Source organism: Phyllobates terribilis, unplaced genomic scaffold (genome assembly GCF_046119375.1).
Source record: "Phyllobates terribilis strain yellow unplaced genomic scaffold, ASM4611937v1 Scaffold_4__5_contigs__length_816908805, whole genome shotgun sequence".
Lineage (NCBI taxonomy): Eukaryota > Metazoa > Chordata > Amphibia > Anura > Dendrobatidae > Phyllobates > Phyllobates terribilis.
This window is the reverse complement of record NW_027362764.1, coordinates 691,945,523-691,959,966: the sequence shown is the minus strand read 5'-3', so window position 1 is coordinate 691,959,966 and position 14,444 is coordinate 691,945,523. Positions and strand designations below refer to the sequence as shown.

The following is a 14,444-nucleotide window of genomic DNA, read 5'->3' as shown; positions in this document are numbered from 1 at the left end:
GTGCTTAGTAAGACAAGGTGCTTTTGTGCTTTCCTTTCTCTTCACTTTTTTGCTGGCTCCTTAAAAAGGTCTTGTAGACAGAACGCCCCGCTCACAGCCGCTGAGCTCACTGATCAGCTGCCGCGCTGTCGACGGAACGTAAGCGTCGCGGCCAATGCCACAGGCCGGGAGCAGCGGCGAGACTCACCGGTAGACCTGGGTAGGGTGAGTAGAGCGCGGTTAGTTGCTTTCTAGATTAACTTTTAATGAAAGGGAGCAACCCTTTTGACTGTCTGCAGCGCGCCGTACCTAGGAAGCGCACACTCACACACAGCGAGCATGCACAAGTTGCTCGCACGAGATCACATTCCCTATTTGCACCTGCAGCTTTTCCGCCACCATGCGTCAGACTCTCCTGCCTGTCTTATTATTATTTCAGGGCCTTAGCAGGAACCACCCCCTCAATTCCCTCCCGCTCCTTCCTAGCACTGAGGTTAGCTCCTGGGCAGCTGTCTGATTGGGTTAGTTACACAAGCTTCTTTGAAGAAGAAGACGTTACTTCTGCTGGCCCTCGTTAGGCGGTCGCCCTCTAAAACCATCCCCTGGGCAGCTGCTGAAAGCCTGGCCCCTTCACAGCGCGAGATGCTTTTAACGCCATCATTTGCATACGGCCGGCTGCGGGGTCAATAAGCACTCCTAGCCGTGGCAAGGAGCTCGGTGTGAGGCCTGGTAGAGGCGGCGGGGTTGCGTCCTTATCTTAGAGGTCTTGGGGGGCTTGGGAGGCTTGGGACTTCCAGCCTCTACTTTACGTAAGGTCGGTGTCCAGCAAGGCGCCACTCCATGCTAGCCGAACTGGGCAAGATGGCAAAACGTCATCAAAATTGTCTACAATACCTGGTGTTCTCAGGAGGTGTCCCAACCAAGTATTTCCGAACCCATCTCTGCTTTGCTTCCGAGATCGGACGTATCCAAGGTGGTATGGCCAGTAGATGCTGCTTGGCCCATCGCCCGGCCAGCCTTCCTCAGGCTCGCGTGGGGACGAGAAATCTGGCCGTTCTAGGGCGGTCTCCGAAGGACCGATGCATAGGCTGTGCCGTCCCTATAGGTGTTGTTTGTTGAGCAATGAAACACCTGCCGCATCAGATGTGTTTAAAAATGGCTCGGCGCAGGGTCTCCTGCAGGCTAAACCGTTCATCGCGGGGATGTGACAGAAAGAGCAAGCTGGACCCGCAACTAGGGGTGGAGCGAAACGCCCAGGAGTGAATGAAGGAAGAGGGTGAGATGGTTGCGAGTGAATTTGAGCTGCTCTTCGGGGGGGGTCGTGTGGCCTGCAAAGGTGTTTTGCTTGGGTTGTGCTGTAAACTGGCCTCCAGGTTACCGGTGGTTGCCTCCAGGTCAGCGGTGGTTGCCTCCAGTCAGCCGGGAGTCGCTGGTCCTGGTGAAAAGAAGCCTAGTATTAAAAGTAAATAAGCAACAATGCTGGAGGTCCACGGTGATGAGAAGCATGCTGGTATTTTGCAAGGATTAAATAGCGCAAGAGAGAAAGCAAATGAAAAGCAGAAAGGAGCATGTGTGCGCTTGTGAAAAAAGGAATGGAAAAAAGGCATCGAGGAGAGTGACCCCTGCTTGTGGAAGTAAAAAAAAGCAGAAGCCTACAGCACCTGGTATCCCTAGGCGGTCTCCCATCCAAGTACTAACCAGGCCCAACCCTGCTTAAATTCCAAGATCAGAAGAGATCAGGCTTGTTCAGGGTGGTGTGGCCATAGGCAGAGACGAGCCTCTCACTTGCTGCTTTTCTACTTTGACGTCCGGTTGCCGGCTGCCCTTTCCAGTGCTTAGTAAGACAAGGTGCTTTTGTGCTTTCCTTTCTCTTCACTTTTTTGCTGGCTCCTTAAAAAGGTCTTGTAGACAGAACGCCCCGCTCACAGCCGCTGAGCTCACTGATCAGCTGCCGCGCTGTCGACGGAACGTAAGCTTCGCGGCCAATGCCACAGGCCGGGAGCAGCGGCGAGACTCACCGGTAGACCTGGGTAGGGTGAGTAGAGCGCGGTTAGTTGCTTTCTAGATTAACTTTTAATGAAAGGGAGCAACCCTTTTGACTGTCTGCAGCGCGCCGTACCTAGGAAGCGCACACTCACACACAGCGAGCATGCACAAGTTGCTCGCACGAGATCACATTCCCTATTTGCACCTGCAGCTTTTCCGCCACCATGCGTCAGACTCTCCTGCCTGTCTTATTATTATTTCAGGGCCTTAGCAGGAACCACCCCCTCAATTCCCTCCCGCTCCTTCCTAGCACTGAGGTTAGCTCCTGGGCAGCTGTCTGATTGGGTTAGTTACACAAGCTTCTTTGAAGAAGAAGACGTTACTTCTGCTGGCCCTCGTTAGGCGGTCGCCCTCTAAAACCATCCCCTGGGCAGCTGCTGAAAGCCTGGCCCCTTCACAGCGCGAGATGCTTTTAACGCCATCATTTGCATACGGCCGGCTGCGGGGTCATAAGCACTCCTAGCCGTGGCAAGGAGCTCGGTGTGAGGCCTGGTAGAGGCGGCGGGGTTGCGTCCTTATCTTAGAGGTCTTGGGAGGCTTGGGACTTCCAGCCTCTACTTTACGTAAGGTCGGTGTCCAGCAAGGCGCCACTCCATGCTAGCCGAACTGGGCAAGATGGCAAAACGTCATCAAAATTGTCTACAATACCTGGTGTTCTCAGGAGGTGTCCCAACCAAGTATTTCCGAACCCATCTCTGCTTTGCTTCCGAGATCGGACGTATCCAAGGTGGTATGGCCAGTAGATGCTGCTTGGCCCATCGCCCGGCCAGCCTTCCTCAGGCTCGCGTGGGGACGAGAAATCTGGCCGTTCTAGGGCGGTCTCCGAAGGACCGATGCATAGGCTGTGCCGTCCCTATAGGTGTTGTTTGTTGAGCAATGAAACACCTGCCGCATCAGATGTGTTTAAAAATGGCTCGGCGCAGGGTCTCCTGCAGGCTAAACCGTTCATCGCGGGGATGTGACAGAAAGAGCAAGCTGGACCCGCAACTAGGGGTGGAGCGAAACGCCCAGGAGTGAATGAAGGAAGAGGGTGAGATGGTTGCGAGTGAATTTGAGCTGCTCTTCGGGGGGGTCGTGTGGCCTGCAAAGGTGTTTTGCTTGGGTTGTGCTGTAAACTGGCCTCCAGGTTACCGGTGGTTGCCTCCAGGTCAGCGGTGGTTGCCTCCAGTCAGCCGGGAGTCGCTGGTCCTGGTGAAAAGAAGCCTAGTATTAAAAGTAAATAAGCAACAATACTGGAGGCCCACGGTGATGAGAAGCATGCTGGTATTTTGCAAGGATTAAATAGCGCAAGAGAGAAAGCAAATGAAAAGAAGAAAGGAGCATGTGTGCGCTTGTGAAAAAAGGAATGGAAAAAAGGCATCGAGGAGAGTGACCCCTGCTGGTGGAAGTAAGAAAAAGCAAAAGCCTACAGCACCTGGTATTCCCAGGCGGTCTCCCATCCAAGTACTAACCAGGCCTGACGCTGCTTAGCTTCCGAGATCGGGCGTGTTCAGGGTGGTGTGGACGTAAGCAGAGACAGGCCTCTCACTTGCTGCTTTTCTACTTTGACGTCCGGTTGCCGGCTGCCCTTTCCAGTGCTTAGTAAGACAAGGTGCTTTTGTGCTTTCCTTTCTCTTTACTTTTTTGCTGGCTCCTTAAAAAGGTCTTGTAGACAGAACGCCCCGCTCAGAGCCGCTGAGCTCACTGATCGGCTGCCGCGCTGTCGACGGAACGTCAGCGTCGCGGCCAATGCCACAGGCCGGGAGCAGCTGCGAGATTCACCGGTAGACCTGGGTAGGGTGAGTAGAGCGCGGTTAGTTGCTTTCTAATAGCCTGCAGCCGGGGATTAACTTTTAATGAAAGGGAGCAACCCTTTTGACTGTCTGCAGCGCGCCGTACCTAGGAAGCGCACACTCACACACAGCGAGCATGCACAAGTTGCTCGCACGAGACCACATTCCCTATTTGCACCTGCAGCTTTTCCGCCACCATGCGTCAGACTCTCCTGCCTGTCTTATTATTATTTCAGGGCCTTAGCAGTAACCACCCCCTCAATTCCCTCCCGCTCCTTCCTAGCACTGAGGTTAGCTCCTGGGCAGCTGTCTGATTGGGTTAGTTACACAATCTTCTTTGAATAAGAAGACGTTACTTCTGCTGGCCCTCGTTAGGCGGTCTCCCTCTAAAACCATCCCCTGGGCAGCTGCTGAAAGCCTGGCCCCTTCACAGCGCGAGATGCTTTTAACGCCATCATTTGCATACGGCCGGCTGCGGGGTCAATAAGCACTCCTAGCCGTGGCAAGGAGCTCGGTGTGAGGCCTGGTAGAGGCGGCGGGGTTGCGTCCTTATCTTAGAGGTCTTGGGGGGCTTGGGACTTCCAGCCTCTACTTTACGTAAGGTCGGTGTCCAGCAAGGCGCCACTCCATGCTAGCCGAGCTGGGCAAGATGGCAAAACGTCATCAAAATTGTCTACAATACCTGGTGTTCTCAGGAGGTGTCCCAACCAAGTATTTCCGAACCCATCTCTGCTTTGCTTCCGAGATCGGACGTATCCAAGGTGGTATGGCCAGTAGACGCTGCTTGGCCCATCGCCCGGCCAGCCTTCCTCAGGCTCGCGTGGGGACGAGAACTCTGGCCGTTCTAGGGCGGTCTCCGAAGGACCGATGCATAGGCTGTGCCGTCCCTATAGGTGTTGTTTGTTGAGCAATGAAACACCTGCCGCATCATATGTGTTTAAAAATGGCTCGGCGCAGGGTCTCCTGCAGGCTAAACCGTTCATCGCGGGGATGTGACAGAAAGAGCAAGCTGGACCCGCAACTTGGGGTGGAGCGAAACGCCCAGGAGTGAATGAAGGAAGAGGGTGAGATGGTTGCGAGTGAATTTGAGCTGCTCTTCGGGGGGGGTTGTGTGGCCTGCAAAGGTGTTTTGCTTGGGTTGTGCTGTAAACTGGCCTCCAGGTTACCGGTGGTTGCCTCCAGGTCAGCGGTGGTTGCCTCCAGTCATGCGGGAGTCGCTGGTCCTGGTGAAAAGAAGCCTAGTATTAAAAGTAAATAAGCAACAATGCTGGAGGCCCACGGTGATGAGAAGGATGCTGGTATTTTGCAAGGATTAAATAGCGCAAGAGAGAAAGCAAATGAAAAGAAGAAAGGAGCATGTGTGCGCTTGTGAAAAAAGGAATGGAAAAAAGGCATAGAGGAGAGTGACCCCTGCTTGTGGAAGTAAGAAAAAGCAAAAGCCTACAGCACCTGGTATTCCCAGGCGGTCTCCCATCCAAGTACTAACCAGGCCTGACCCTGCTTGGCTTCCGAGATCAGACAAGATCGGGCGTGTTCAGGGTGGTGTGGCCGTAGGCAGATACAGGACTCTCACTTGCTGCTTTTCCACTTTGACGTCCGGTTGCCGGCTGCCCTTTCCAGTGCTTAGTAAGACAAGGTGCTTTTGTGCTTTCCTTTCTCTTCACTTTTTTGCTGGCTCCTTAAAAAGGTCTTGTAGACAGAACGCCCCGCTCAGAGCCGCTGAGCTCACTGATCAGCTGCCGCGCTGTCGACGGAACGTCAGCGTCGCGGCCAATGCCACAGGCCGGGAGCAGCGGCGAGACTCACCGGTAGACCTGGGTAGGGTGAGTAGAGCGCGGTTAGTTGCTTTCTAATAGCCTGCAGCCGGGGATTAACTTTTAATGAAAGGGAGCAACCCTTTTGACTGTCTGCAGCGCGCCGTACCTAGGAAGCGCACACTCACACACAGCGAGCATGCACAAGTTGCTCGCACGAGACCACATTCCCTATTTGCACCTGCAGCTTTTCCGCCACCATGCGTCAGACTCTCCTGCCTGTCTTATTATTATTTCAGGGCCTTAGCAGGAACCACCCCCTCAATTCCCTCCCGCTCCTTCCTAGCACTGAGGTTAGCTCCTGGGCAGCTGTCTGATTGGGTTAGTTACACAAGCTTCTTTGAAGAAGAAGACGTTACTTCTGCTGGCCCTCGTTAGGCGGTCGCCCTCTAAAACCATCCCCTGGGCAGCTGCTGAAAGCCTGGCCCCTTCACAGCGCGAGATGCTTTTAACGCCATCATTTGCATACGGCCGGCTGCGGGGTCAATAAGCACTCCTAGCCGTGGCAAGGAGCTCGGTGTGAGGCCTGGTAGAGGCGGCGGGGTTGCGTCCTTATCTTAGAGGTCTTGGGGGGCTTGGGACTTCCATCCTCTACTTTACGTAAGGTCGGTGTCCAGCAAGGCGCCACTCCATGCTAGCCGAGCTGGGCAAGATGGCAAAACGTCATCAAAATTGTCTACAATATCTGGTGTTCTCAGGAGGTGTCCCAACCAAGTATTTCCGAACCCATCTCTGCTTTGCTTCCGAGATCGGACGTATCCAAGGTGGTATGGCCAGTAGACGCTGCTTGGCCCATCGCCCGGCCAGCCTTCCTCAGGCTCGCGTGGGGACGAGAACTCTGGCCGTTCTAGGGCGGTCTCCGAAGGACCGATGCATAGGCTGTGCCGTCCCTATAGGTGTTGTTTGTTGAGCAATGAAACACCTGCCGCATCATATGTGTTTAAAAATGTCTCGGCGCAGGGTCTCCTGCAGGCTAAACCGTTCATCGTGGGGATGTGACAGAAAGAGCAAGCTGGACCCGCAACTTGGGGTGGAGCGAAACGCCCAGGAGTGAATGAAGGAAGAGGGTGAGATGGTTGCGAGTGAATTTGAGCTGCTCTTCGGGGGGGTTGTGTGGCCTGCAAAGGTGTTTTGCTTGGGTTGTGCTGTAAACTGGCCTCCAGGTTACCGGTGGTTGCCTCCAGGTCAGCGGTGGTTGCCTCCAGTCATGCGGGAGTCGCTGGTCCTGGTGAAAAGAAGCCTAGTATTAAAAGTAAATAAGCAACAATGCTGGAGGCCCACGGTGATGAGAAGGATGCTGGTATTTTGCAAGGATTAAATAGCGCAAGAGAGAAAGCAAATGAAAAGAAGAAAGGAGCATGTGTGCGCTTGTGAAAAAAGGAATGGAAAAAAGGCATAGAGGAGAGTGACCCCTGCTTGTGGAAGTAAGAAAAAGCAAAAGCCTACAGCACCTGGTATTCCCAGGCGGTCTCCCATCCAAGTACTAACCAGGCCTGACCCTGCTTGGCTTCTGAGATCAGACAAGATCGGGTGTGTTCAGGGTGGTGTGGCCGTAGGCAGATACAGGACTCTCACTTGCTGCTTTTCCACTTTGACGTCCGGTTGCCGGCTGCCCTTTCCAGTGCTTAGTAAGACAAGGTGCTTTTGTGCTTTCCTTTCTCTTCACTTTTTTGCTGGCTCCTTAAAAAGGTCTTGTAGACAGAACGCCCCGCTCAGAGCCGCTGAGCTCACTGATCGGCTGCCGCGCTGTCGACGGAACGTCAGCGTCGCGGCCAATGCCACAGGCCGGGAGCAGCGGCGAGACTCACCGGTAGACCTGGGTAGGGTGAGTAGAGCGCGGTTAGTTGCTTTCTAATAGCCTGCAGCCGGGGATTAACTTTTAATGAAAGGGAGCAACCCTTTTGACTGTCTGCAGCGCGCCGTACCTAGGAAGCGCACACTCACACACAGCGAGCATGCACAAGTTGCTCGCACGAGACCACATTCCCTATTTGCACCTGCAGCTTTTCCGCCACCATGTGTCAGACTCTCCTGCCTCTCTTATTATTATTTCAGGGCCTTAGCAGGAACCACCCCCTCAATTCCCTCCCGCTCCTTCCTAGCACTGAGGTTAGCTCCTGGGCAGCTGTCTGATTGGGTTAGTTACACAAGCTTCTTTGAAGAAGAAGACGTTACTTCTGCTGGCCCTCGTTAGGCGGTCGCCCTCTAAAACCATCCCCTGGGCAGCTGCTGAAAGCCTGGCCCCTTTGTAGCACCCTGAGGATTCGGCTGCTACAGGGGTATTGCACCTCAACCAGAGGTGTGATATTCCACTCCCGGGTAAGGATGGAGTGTGGAACTGAGCTCAGAAGGCTGCATGCACTACACACATCCCATTTCCGGAGGGCAGACCAACGGTACTCCCACTTAGAAATGTGCAGGTACGACCGAGTCTGTCCTTGGCTGGAGTGGGAGGGGGGTGGACCATCCCAGTAGTGTAGGGGCAGATAGGGGGAGCAGCCTGGGTAAGGTTAGGAGCTCATTGGGTGCTGGTCACCTGAGCTCACACATAGAGGGAGTATATAAGGTGGGCACCATCTAAGATCAGGGTCAGTCAGCCAGTCTTTGCAGAGGAAGAGAGCAGAAGAGCAGAGCAGCCCCAGGCCAAGAGAGAGAGAGAGGAGAAAGAAAGACCCAGAGGGGGAGAAAGAAGGAACTCTGAGAGCCCAAAATAAATCAAAGGGTGAAGAGTTGGCAACAGGGTACCGGATCCCAAGCTGGCAGAGGCTACAGCACACCTTAGCCAGGAACCGGAGGTCGTGGGCAGGATCGATCTGCCACGATCACCCACTAAATCCACCCAGAAGGCAGACCAGGAATAGGGTCAGGGAACCCAGAGACAAGGGTTTACCACCAAGAGGCCCGAGGGAGCCGGACATAGGTGGATCCCTGGTGGGGAAGGCCAGAGACGAGGACAAGACAGAAAGGGAGCTCAGAACCACGCTCCGGAACTACTTGGGGGTTGGCCGAGTCCAGGACCTGGTGGACGCAGCACGGCTCGGGTGGTCACTCAAGGCCGGAGTGACCGGTACAAAAACAGCAGTAAGTAAACAAACCCTGAACTGCACAGCCCGACTCTGACTCTCATTACCATCCTCACTGCACCTCCACAACCACCATCCTCTGCACCTGACCCCCTGAGGCTATACCCCTCCCGTTGGGGGTTATACTACCTGGGCTGCACAAACACCATCAGCCTCAGCGGACCCTGCTGCAGCGGCGGCCGAAGTGACCGCAATTCAACGGGTGGCGTAGTCGACATAAAGAACTTTAGTAACATCAGTAAGGACTGCCACACACTGAGCTTGACACCCTGGGCACGGACCGGGTCACAGCCACTCGGAGACTACAACCCCCATCTGATCCGGCTCCGGGTATCCCCAACAACACTGGCCCAGGGGGCGCGTCACCTTCACAGCGCGAGATGCTTTTAACGCCATCATTTGCATACGGCCGGCTGCGGGGTCAATAAGCACTCCTAGCCGTGGCAAGGAGCTCGGTGTGAGGCCTGGTAGAGGCGGCGGGGTTGCGTCCTTATCTTAGAGGTCTTGGGGGGCTTGGGAGGCTTGGGACTTCCAGCCTCTACTTTACGTAAGGTCGGTGTCCAGCAAGGCGCCACTCCATGCTAGCCGAGCTGGGCAAGATGGCAAAACGTCATCAAAATTGTCTACAATACCTGGTGTTCTCAGGAGGTGTCCCAACCAAGTATTTCCGAACCCATCTCTGCTTTGCTTCTGAGATCGGACGTATCCAAGGTGGTATGGCCAGTAGACGCTGCTTGGCCCATCGCCTGGCCAGCCTTCCTCAGGCTCGCGTGGGGACGAGAACTCTGGCCGTTCTGGGGCGGTCTCCGAAGGACCGATGCATAGGCTGTGCCGTCCCTATAGGTGTTGTTTGTTGAGCAATGAAACACCTGCCGCATCAGATGTGTTTAAAAATGGCTCGGCGCAGGGTCTCCTGCAGGCTAAACCGTTCATCACGGGGATGTGACAGAAAGAGCAAGCTGGACCTGCAACTTGGGGTGGAGCGAAACGCCCAGGAGTGAATGAAGGAAGAGGGTGAGATGGTTGCGAGTGAATTTGAGCTGCTCTTCGGGGGGGTTGTGTGGCCTGCAAAGGTGTTTTGCTTGGGTTGTGCTGTAAACTGGCCTCCAGGTTACCGGTGGTTGCCTCCAGGTCAGCGGTGGTTGCCTCCAGTCATGCGGGAGTCGCTGGTCCTGGTGAAAAGAAGCCTAGTATTAAAAGTAAATAAGCAACAATGCTGGAGGCCCACGGTGATGAGAAGGATGCTGGTATTTTGCAAGGATTAAATAGCGCAAGAGAGAAAGCAAATGAAAAGAAGAAAGGAGCATGTGTGCGCTTGTGAAAAAAGGAATGGAAAAAAGGCATAGAGGAGAGTGACCCCTGCTGGTGGAAGTAAGAAAAAGCAAAAGCCTACAGCACCTGGTATTCCCAGGTGGTCTCCCATCCAAGTACTAACCAGGCCCGACCCTGCTTAGCTTCCAAGATCAGACGAGATCATCAGTGTTCAGGGTGGTGTGGCCGTAGGCAGAGACAGGCCTCTCACTTGCTGCTTTTCTACTTTGACGTCCGGCTGCCGGCTGCCCTTTCCAGTGCTTAGTAAGACAAGGTGCTTTTGTGCTTTCCTTACTCTTCACTTTTTTGCTGGCTCCTTAAAAAGCTCTTGTAGACAGAACGCCCCGCTCAAAGCCGCTGAGCTCACTGATCGGCTGCCGCGCTGTCGACGGAACGTCAGCGTCGCGGCCAATGCCACAGGCCGGGAGCAGCGGCGAGACTCACCGGTAGACCTGGGTAGGGTGAGTAGAGCGCGGTTAGTTGCTTTCTAATAGCCTGCAGCCGGGGATTAACTTTTAATGAAAGGGAGCAACCCTTTTGACTGTCTGCAGCGCGCCGTACCTAGGAAGCGCACACTCACACACAGCGAGCATGCACAAGTTGCTCGCACGAGACCACATTCCCTATTTGCACCTGCAGCTTTTCCGCCACCATGCGTCAGACTCTCCTGCCTGTCTTATTATTATTTCAGGGCCTTAGCAGGAACCACCCCCTCAATTCCCTCCCGCTCCTTCCTAGCACTGAGGTTAGCTCCTGGGCAGCTGTCTGATTGGGTTAGTTACACAAGCTTCTTTGAAGAAGAAGACGTTACTTCTGCTGGCCCTCGTTAGGCGGTCGCCCTCTAAAACCATCCCCTGGGCAGCTGCTGAAAGCCTGGCCCCTTCACAGCGCGAGATGCTTTTAACGCCATCATTTGCATACGGCCGGCTGCGGGGTCAATAAGCACTCCTAGCCGTGGCAAGGAGCTCGGTGTGAGGCCAGGTAGAGGCGGCGGGGTTGCGTCCTTATCTTAGAGGTCTTGGGGGGCTTGGGAGGCTTGGGACTTCCAGCCTCTACTTTACGTAAGGTCGGTGTCCAGCAAGGCGCCACTCCATGCTAGCCGAGCTGGGCAAGATGGCAAAACGTCATCAAAATTGTCTACAATACCTGGTGTTCTCAGGAGGTGTCCCAACCAAGTATTTCCGAACCCATCTCTGCTTTGCTTCCGAGATCGGACGTATCCAAGGTGGTATGGCCAGTAGACGCTGCTTGGCCCATCGCCCGGCCAGCCTTCCTCAGGCTCGCGTGGGGACGAGAACTCTGGCCGTTCTGGGGCGGTCTCCGAAGGACCGATGCATAGGCTGTGCCGTCCCTATAGGTGTTGTTTGTTGAGCAATGAAACACCTGCCGCATCAGATGTGTTTAAAAATGGCTCGGCGCAGGGTCTCCTGCAGGCTAAACCGTTCATCGCGGGGATGTGACAGAAAGAGCAAGCTGGACCCGCAACTTGGGGTGGAGCGAAACGCCCAGGAGTGAATGAAGGAAGAGGGTGAGATGGTTGCGAGTGAATTTGAGCTGCTCTTCGGGGGGGTCGTGTGGCCTGCAAAGGTGTTTTGCTTGGGTTGTGCTGTAAACTGGCCTCCAGGTTACCGGTGGTTGCCTCCAGGTCAGCGGTGGTTGCCTCCAGTCATGCGGGAGTCGCTGGTCCTGGTGAAAAGAAGCCTAGTATTAAAAGTAAATAAGCAACAATGCTGGAGGCCCACGGTGATGAGAAGGATGCTGGTATTTTGCAAGGATTAAATAGCGCAAGAGAGAAAGCAAATGAAAAGAAGAAAGGAGCATGTGTGCGCTTGTGAAAAAAGGAATGGAAAAAAGGCATAGAGGAGAGTGACCCCTGCTTGTGGAAGTAAGAAAAAGCAAAAGCCTACAGCACCTGGTATTCCCAGGCGGTCTCCCATCCAAGTACTAACCAGGCCCAACCCTGCTTAGCTTCCAAAATCAGACAAGATCGGGCGTGTTCAGGGTGGTGCAGCCATAGGCAGAGACAGGCCTCTCGCTTGCTGCTTTTCCACTTTGACGTCCGGTTGCCGGCTGCCCTTTCCAGTGCTTAGTAAGACAAGGTGCTTTTGTGCTTTCCTTTCTCTTCACTTTTTTGCTGGCTCCTTAAAAAGGTCTTGTAGACAGAACGCCCCGCTCAGAGCCGCTGAGCTCACTGATCGGCTGCCGCGCTGTCGACGGAACGTCAGCGTCGCGGCCAATGCCACAGGCCGGGAGCAGCGGCGAGACTCACCGGTAGACCTGGGTAGGGTGAGTAGAGCGCGGTTAGTTGCTTTCTAATAGCCTGCAGCCGGGGATTAACTTTTAATGAAAGGGAGCAACCCTTTTGACTGTCTGCAGCGCGCCGTACCTAGGAAGCGCACACTCACACACAGCGAGCATGCACAAGTTGCTCGCACGAGACCACATTCCCTATTTGCACCTGCAGCTTTTCCGCCACCATGCGTCAGACTCTCCTGCCTCTCTTATTATTATTTCAGGGCCTTAGCAGGAACCACCCCCTCAATTCCCTCCCGCTCCTTCCTAGCACTGAGGTTAGCTCCTGGGCAGCTGTCTGATTGGGTTAGTTACACAAGCTTCTTTGAAGAAGAAGACGTTACTTCTGCTGGCCCTCGTTAGGCGGTCGCCCTCTAAAACCATCCCCTGGGCAGCTGCTGAAAGCCTGGCCCCTTCACAGCGCGAGATGCTTTTAACGCCATCATTTGCATACGGCCGGCTGCGGGATCAATAAGCACTCCTAGCCGTGGCAAGGAGCTCGGTGTGAGGCCTGGTAGAGGCGGCGGGGTTGCGTCCTTATCATAGAATCATAGAATGGTAGAGTTGGAAGGGACCTCCTGGGTCATCTGGTCCAACCCCCTGCTCAAAGCAGGTTTCACTAGATCATCTCAGACAGATGTCTGTCCAGCCTCTGTTTGAAGACGTCCATTGAAGGGGAACTCACCACCTCTCGTGGCAGCCTGTTCCACTCATTAATCACCCTAACTGTCAAAAAGTTTTTTCTAATATCTAATCTGTGTCTCCTCCCATTTAGTTTCATCCCATTGCTTCTAGTCTTTCGTTGTGCAAATGAGAATAAAGATGATCCTTCTACAATGTGACAGCCCTTGACATATTTGTAGACAGCTATTAAGTCTCCTCTCAGTCTTCTTTTTTGCAAGCTAAACATTCCCAAATCCTGCAACCGTTCCTCATAGGACATGGTTTGCAGACCAGTCACCATTCTGGTCGCTCTTCTCTGAACTTGCTCCAGTTTGTCTATGTCTTTTTTAAAATGTGGTGCCCAAAACTGTACACAGTATTCCAGATGAGGTCTGACCAAAGAGGAGTAAAGACCGATAATGACTTCACGTGATCTAGACTGTATGCTTCTGTTAATACATCCCAGAATTGTATTTGCCTTTTTTTGCTGCTGCATCACACTGTTGACTCATGTTCAGTCTATGATCTATTAGTATACCTAAGTCTTTTTCACATGTACTGTTGCTTAGCTCTATTCCTCCCATTCTGTATATGCTTTTTTCATTTTTATTGCCCAGATGTAGTACTTTGCATTTTTCCCTGTTAAAAACCATTCTGTTGGTTGCTGCCCACTGCTCCAGTTTATTTAGGTCTTTTTGAATCCTCTCTCTCTCTTCTCTAGTATTAGCTATCCCTCCTAGCTTTGTGTCATCAGCAAATTTAATCAGTTTACCCTCAATTCCTTCATCTAAATCATTGATAAAGATGTTGAACAATACAGGTCCCAGGACGGAGCCCTGTGGTACCCCACTTGAGACATTCATCCAGCTGGATGTGAAGCCATTTACAACCACCCTTTGAGTCCGATCACTAAGCCAGTTATGAATCCACCTAACAGTTGCCTGGTCCATTGCATACTTGGTCATTTTTTCAATAAGGATGGTGTGAGATACTTTGTCAAATGCTTTGCTGAAGTCAAGATATACTATATCTACAGCATTTCCCTGATCCACCCAGTCAGTGATTCTGTCATAGAAGGAAATTAAGTTAGTCTGACATGACTTGTTAAGTTACAAACCCATGCTGACTCTGGTTAATCACTTCATTCTTATCCATGTACTTACATACATGTTGTTTAATAATTTGTTCAAAGATCTTTCCTGGTATAGAAGTCAGACTCACCGGCCTATAGTTCCCTGGGTCCACCTTCTTCCCCTTTTTGAAGATAGGAACAACATTTGCTCTTCTCCAGTCTTCTGGGACTTCTCCTGTTCTCCAAGAATTTTCAAAGATTATGGAGAGTGGTTCTAAAATTTCTTCTACGATCTCCTTCAGTACTCTGGGGTGTAATTCATCTGGACCTGGAGACTTGAACTCATTTATGTTAGCTAAATATTCCCTCACAAGCTTTCTGTTTACAGATAACTTGGATTCCTCTATTCCTT

The 14,444-nt window shown here is 53.0% G+C and overlaps 5 non-coding genes and 1 pseudogene across 5 annotated transcripts; all 6 read right to left on the bottom strand.

Annotated features, from left to right (window-relative positions):
- Positions 1 to 1,628: 1,628 nt before the first annotated feature.
- LOC141267131 (5S ribosomal RNA) lies at positions 1,629 to 1,747 on the bottom strand. Its single transcript, XR_012321145.1, has one exon. It is a non-coding gene; the product is annotated as a 5S ribosomal RNA (ribosomal RNA).
- Positions 1,748 to 3,427: 1,680 nt separating this feature from the next.
- Positions 3,428 to 3,536, bottom strand: LOC141269650 (5S ribosomal RNA; annotated as a pseudogene).
- A 1,698-nt stretch (positions 3,537 to 5,234) lies between these two features.
- On the bottom strand, positions 5,235 to 5,353 carry LOC141266529 (5S ribosomal RNA). Its single transcript, XR_012320564.1, has one exon. It is a non-coding gene; the product is annotated as a 5S ribosomal RNA (ribosomal RNA).
- A 1,697-nt stretch (positions 5,354 to 7,050) lies between these two features.
- LOC141266827 (5S ribosomal RNA) lies at positions 7,051 to 7,169 on the bottom strand. Its single transcript, XR_012320849.1, has one exon. It is a non-coding gene; the product is annotated as a 5S ribosomal RNA (ribosomal RNA).
- A 2,911-nt stretch (positions 7,170 to 10,080) lies between these two features.
- Positions 10,081 to 10,199, bottom strand: LOC141266947 (5S ribosomal RNA). Its single transcript, XR_012320966.1, has one exon. It is a non-coding gene; the product is annotated as a 5S ribosomal RNA (ribosomal RNA).
- Positions 10,200 to 11,905: 1,706 nt separating this feature from the next.
- On the bottom strand, positions 11,906 to 12,024 carry LOC141267153 (5S ribosomal RNA). Its single transcript, XR_012321167.1, has one exon. It is a non-coding gene; the product is annotated as a 5S ribosomal RNA (ribosomal RNA).
- Positions 12,025 to 14,444: the final 2,420 nt, after the last annotated feature.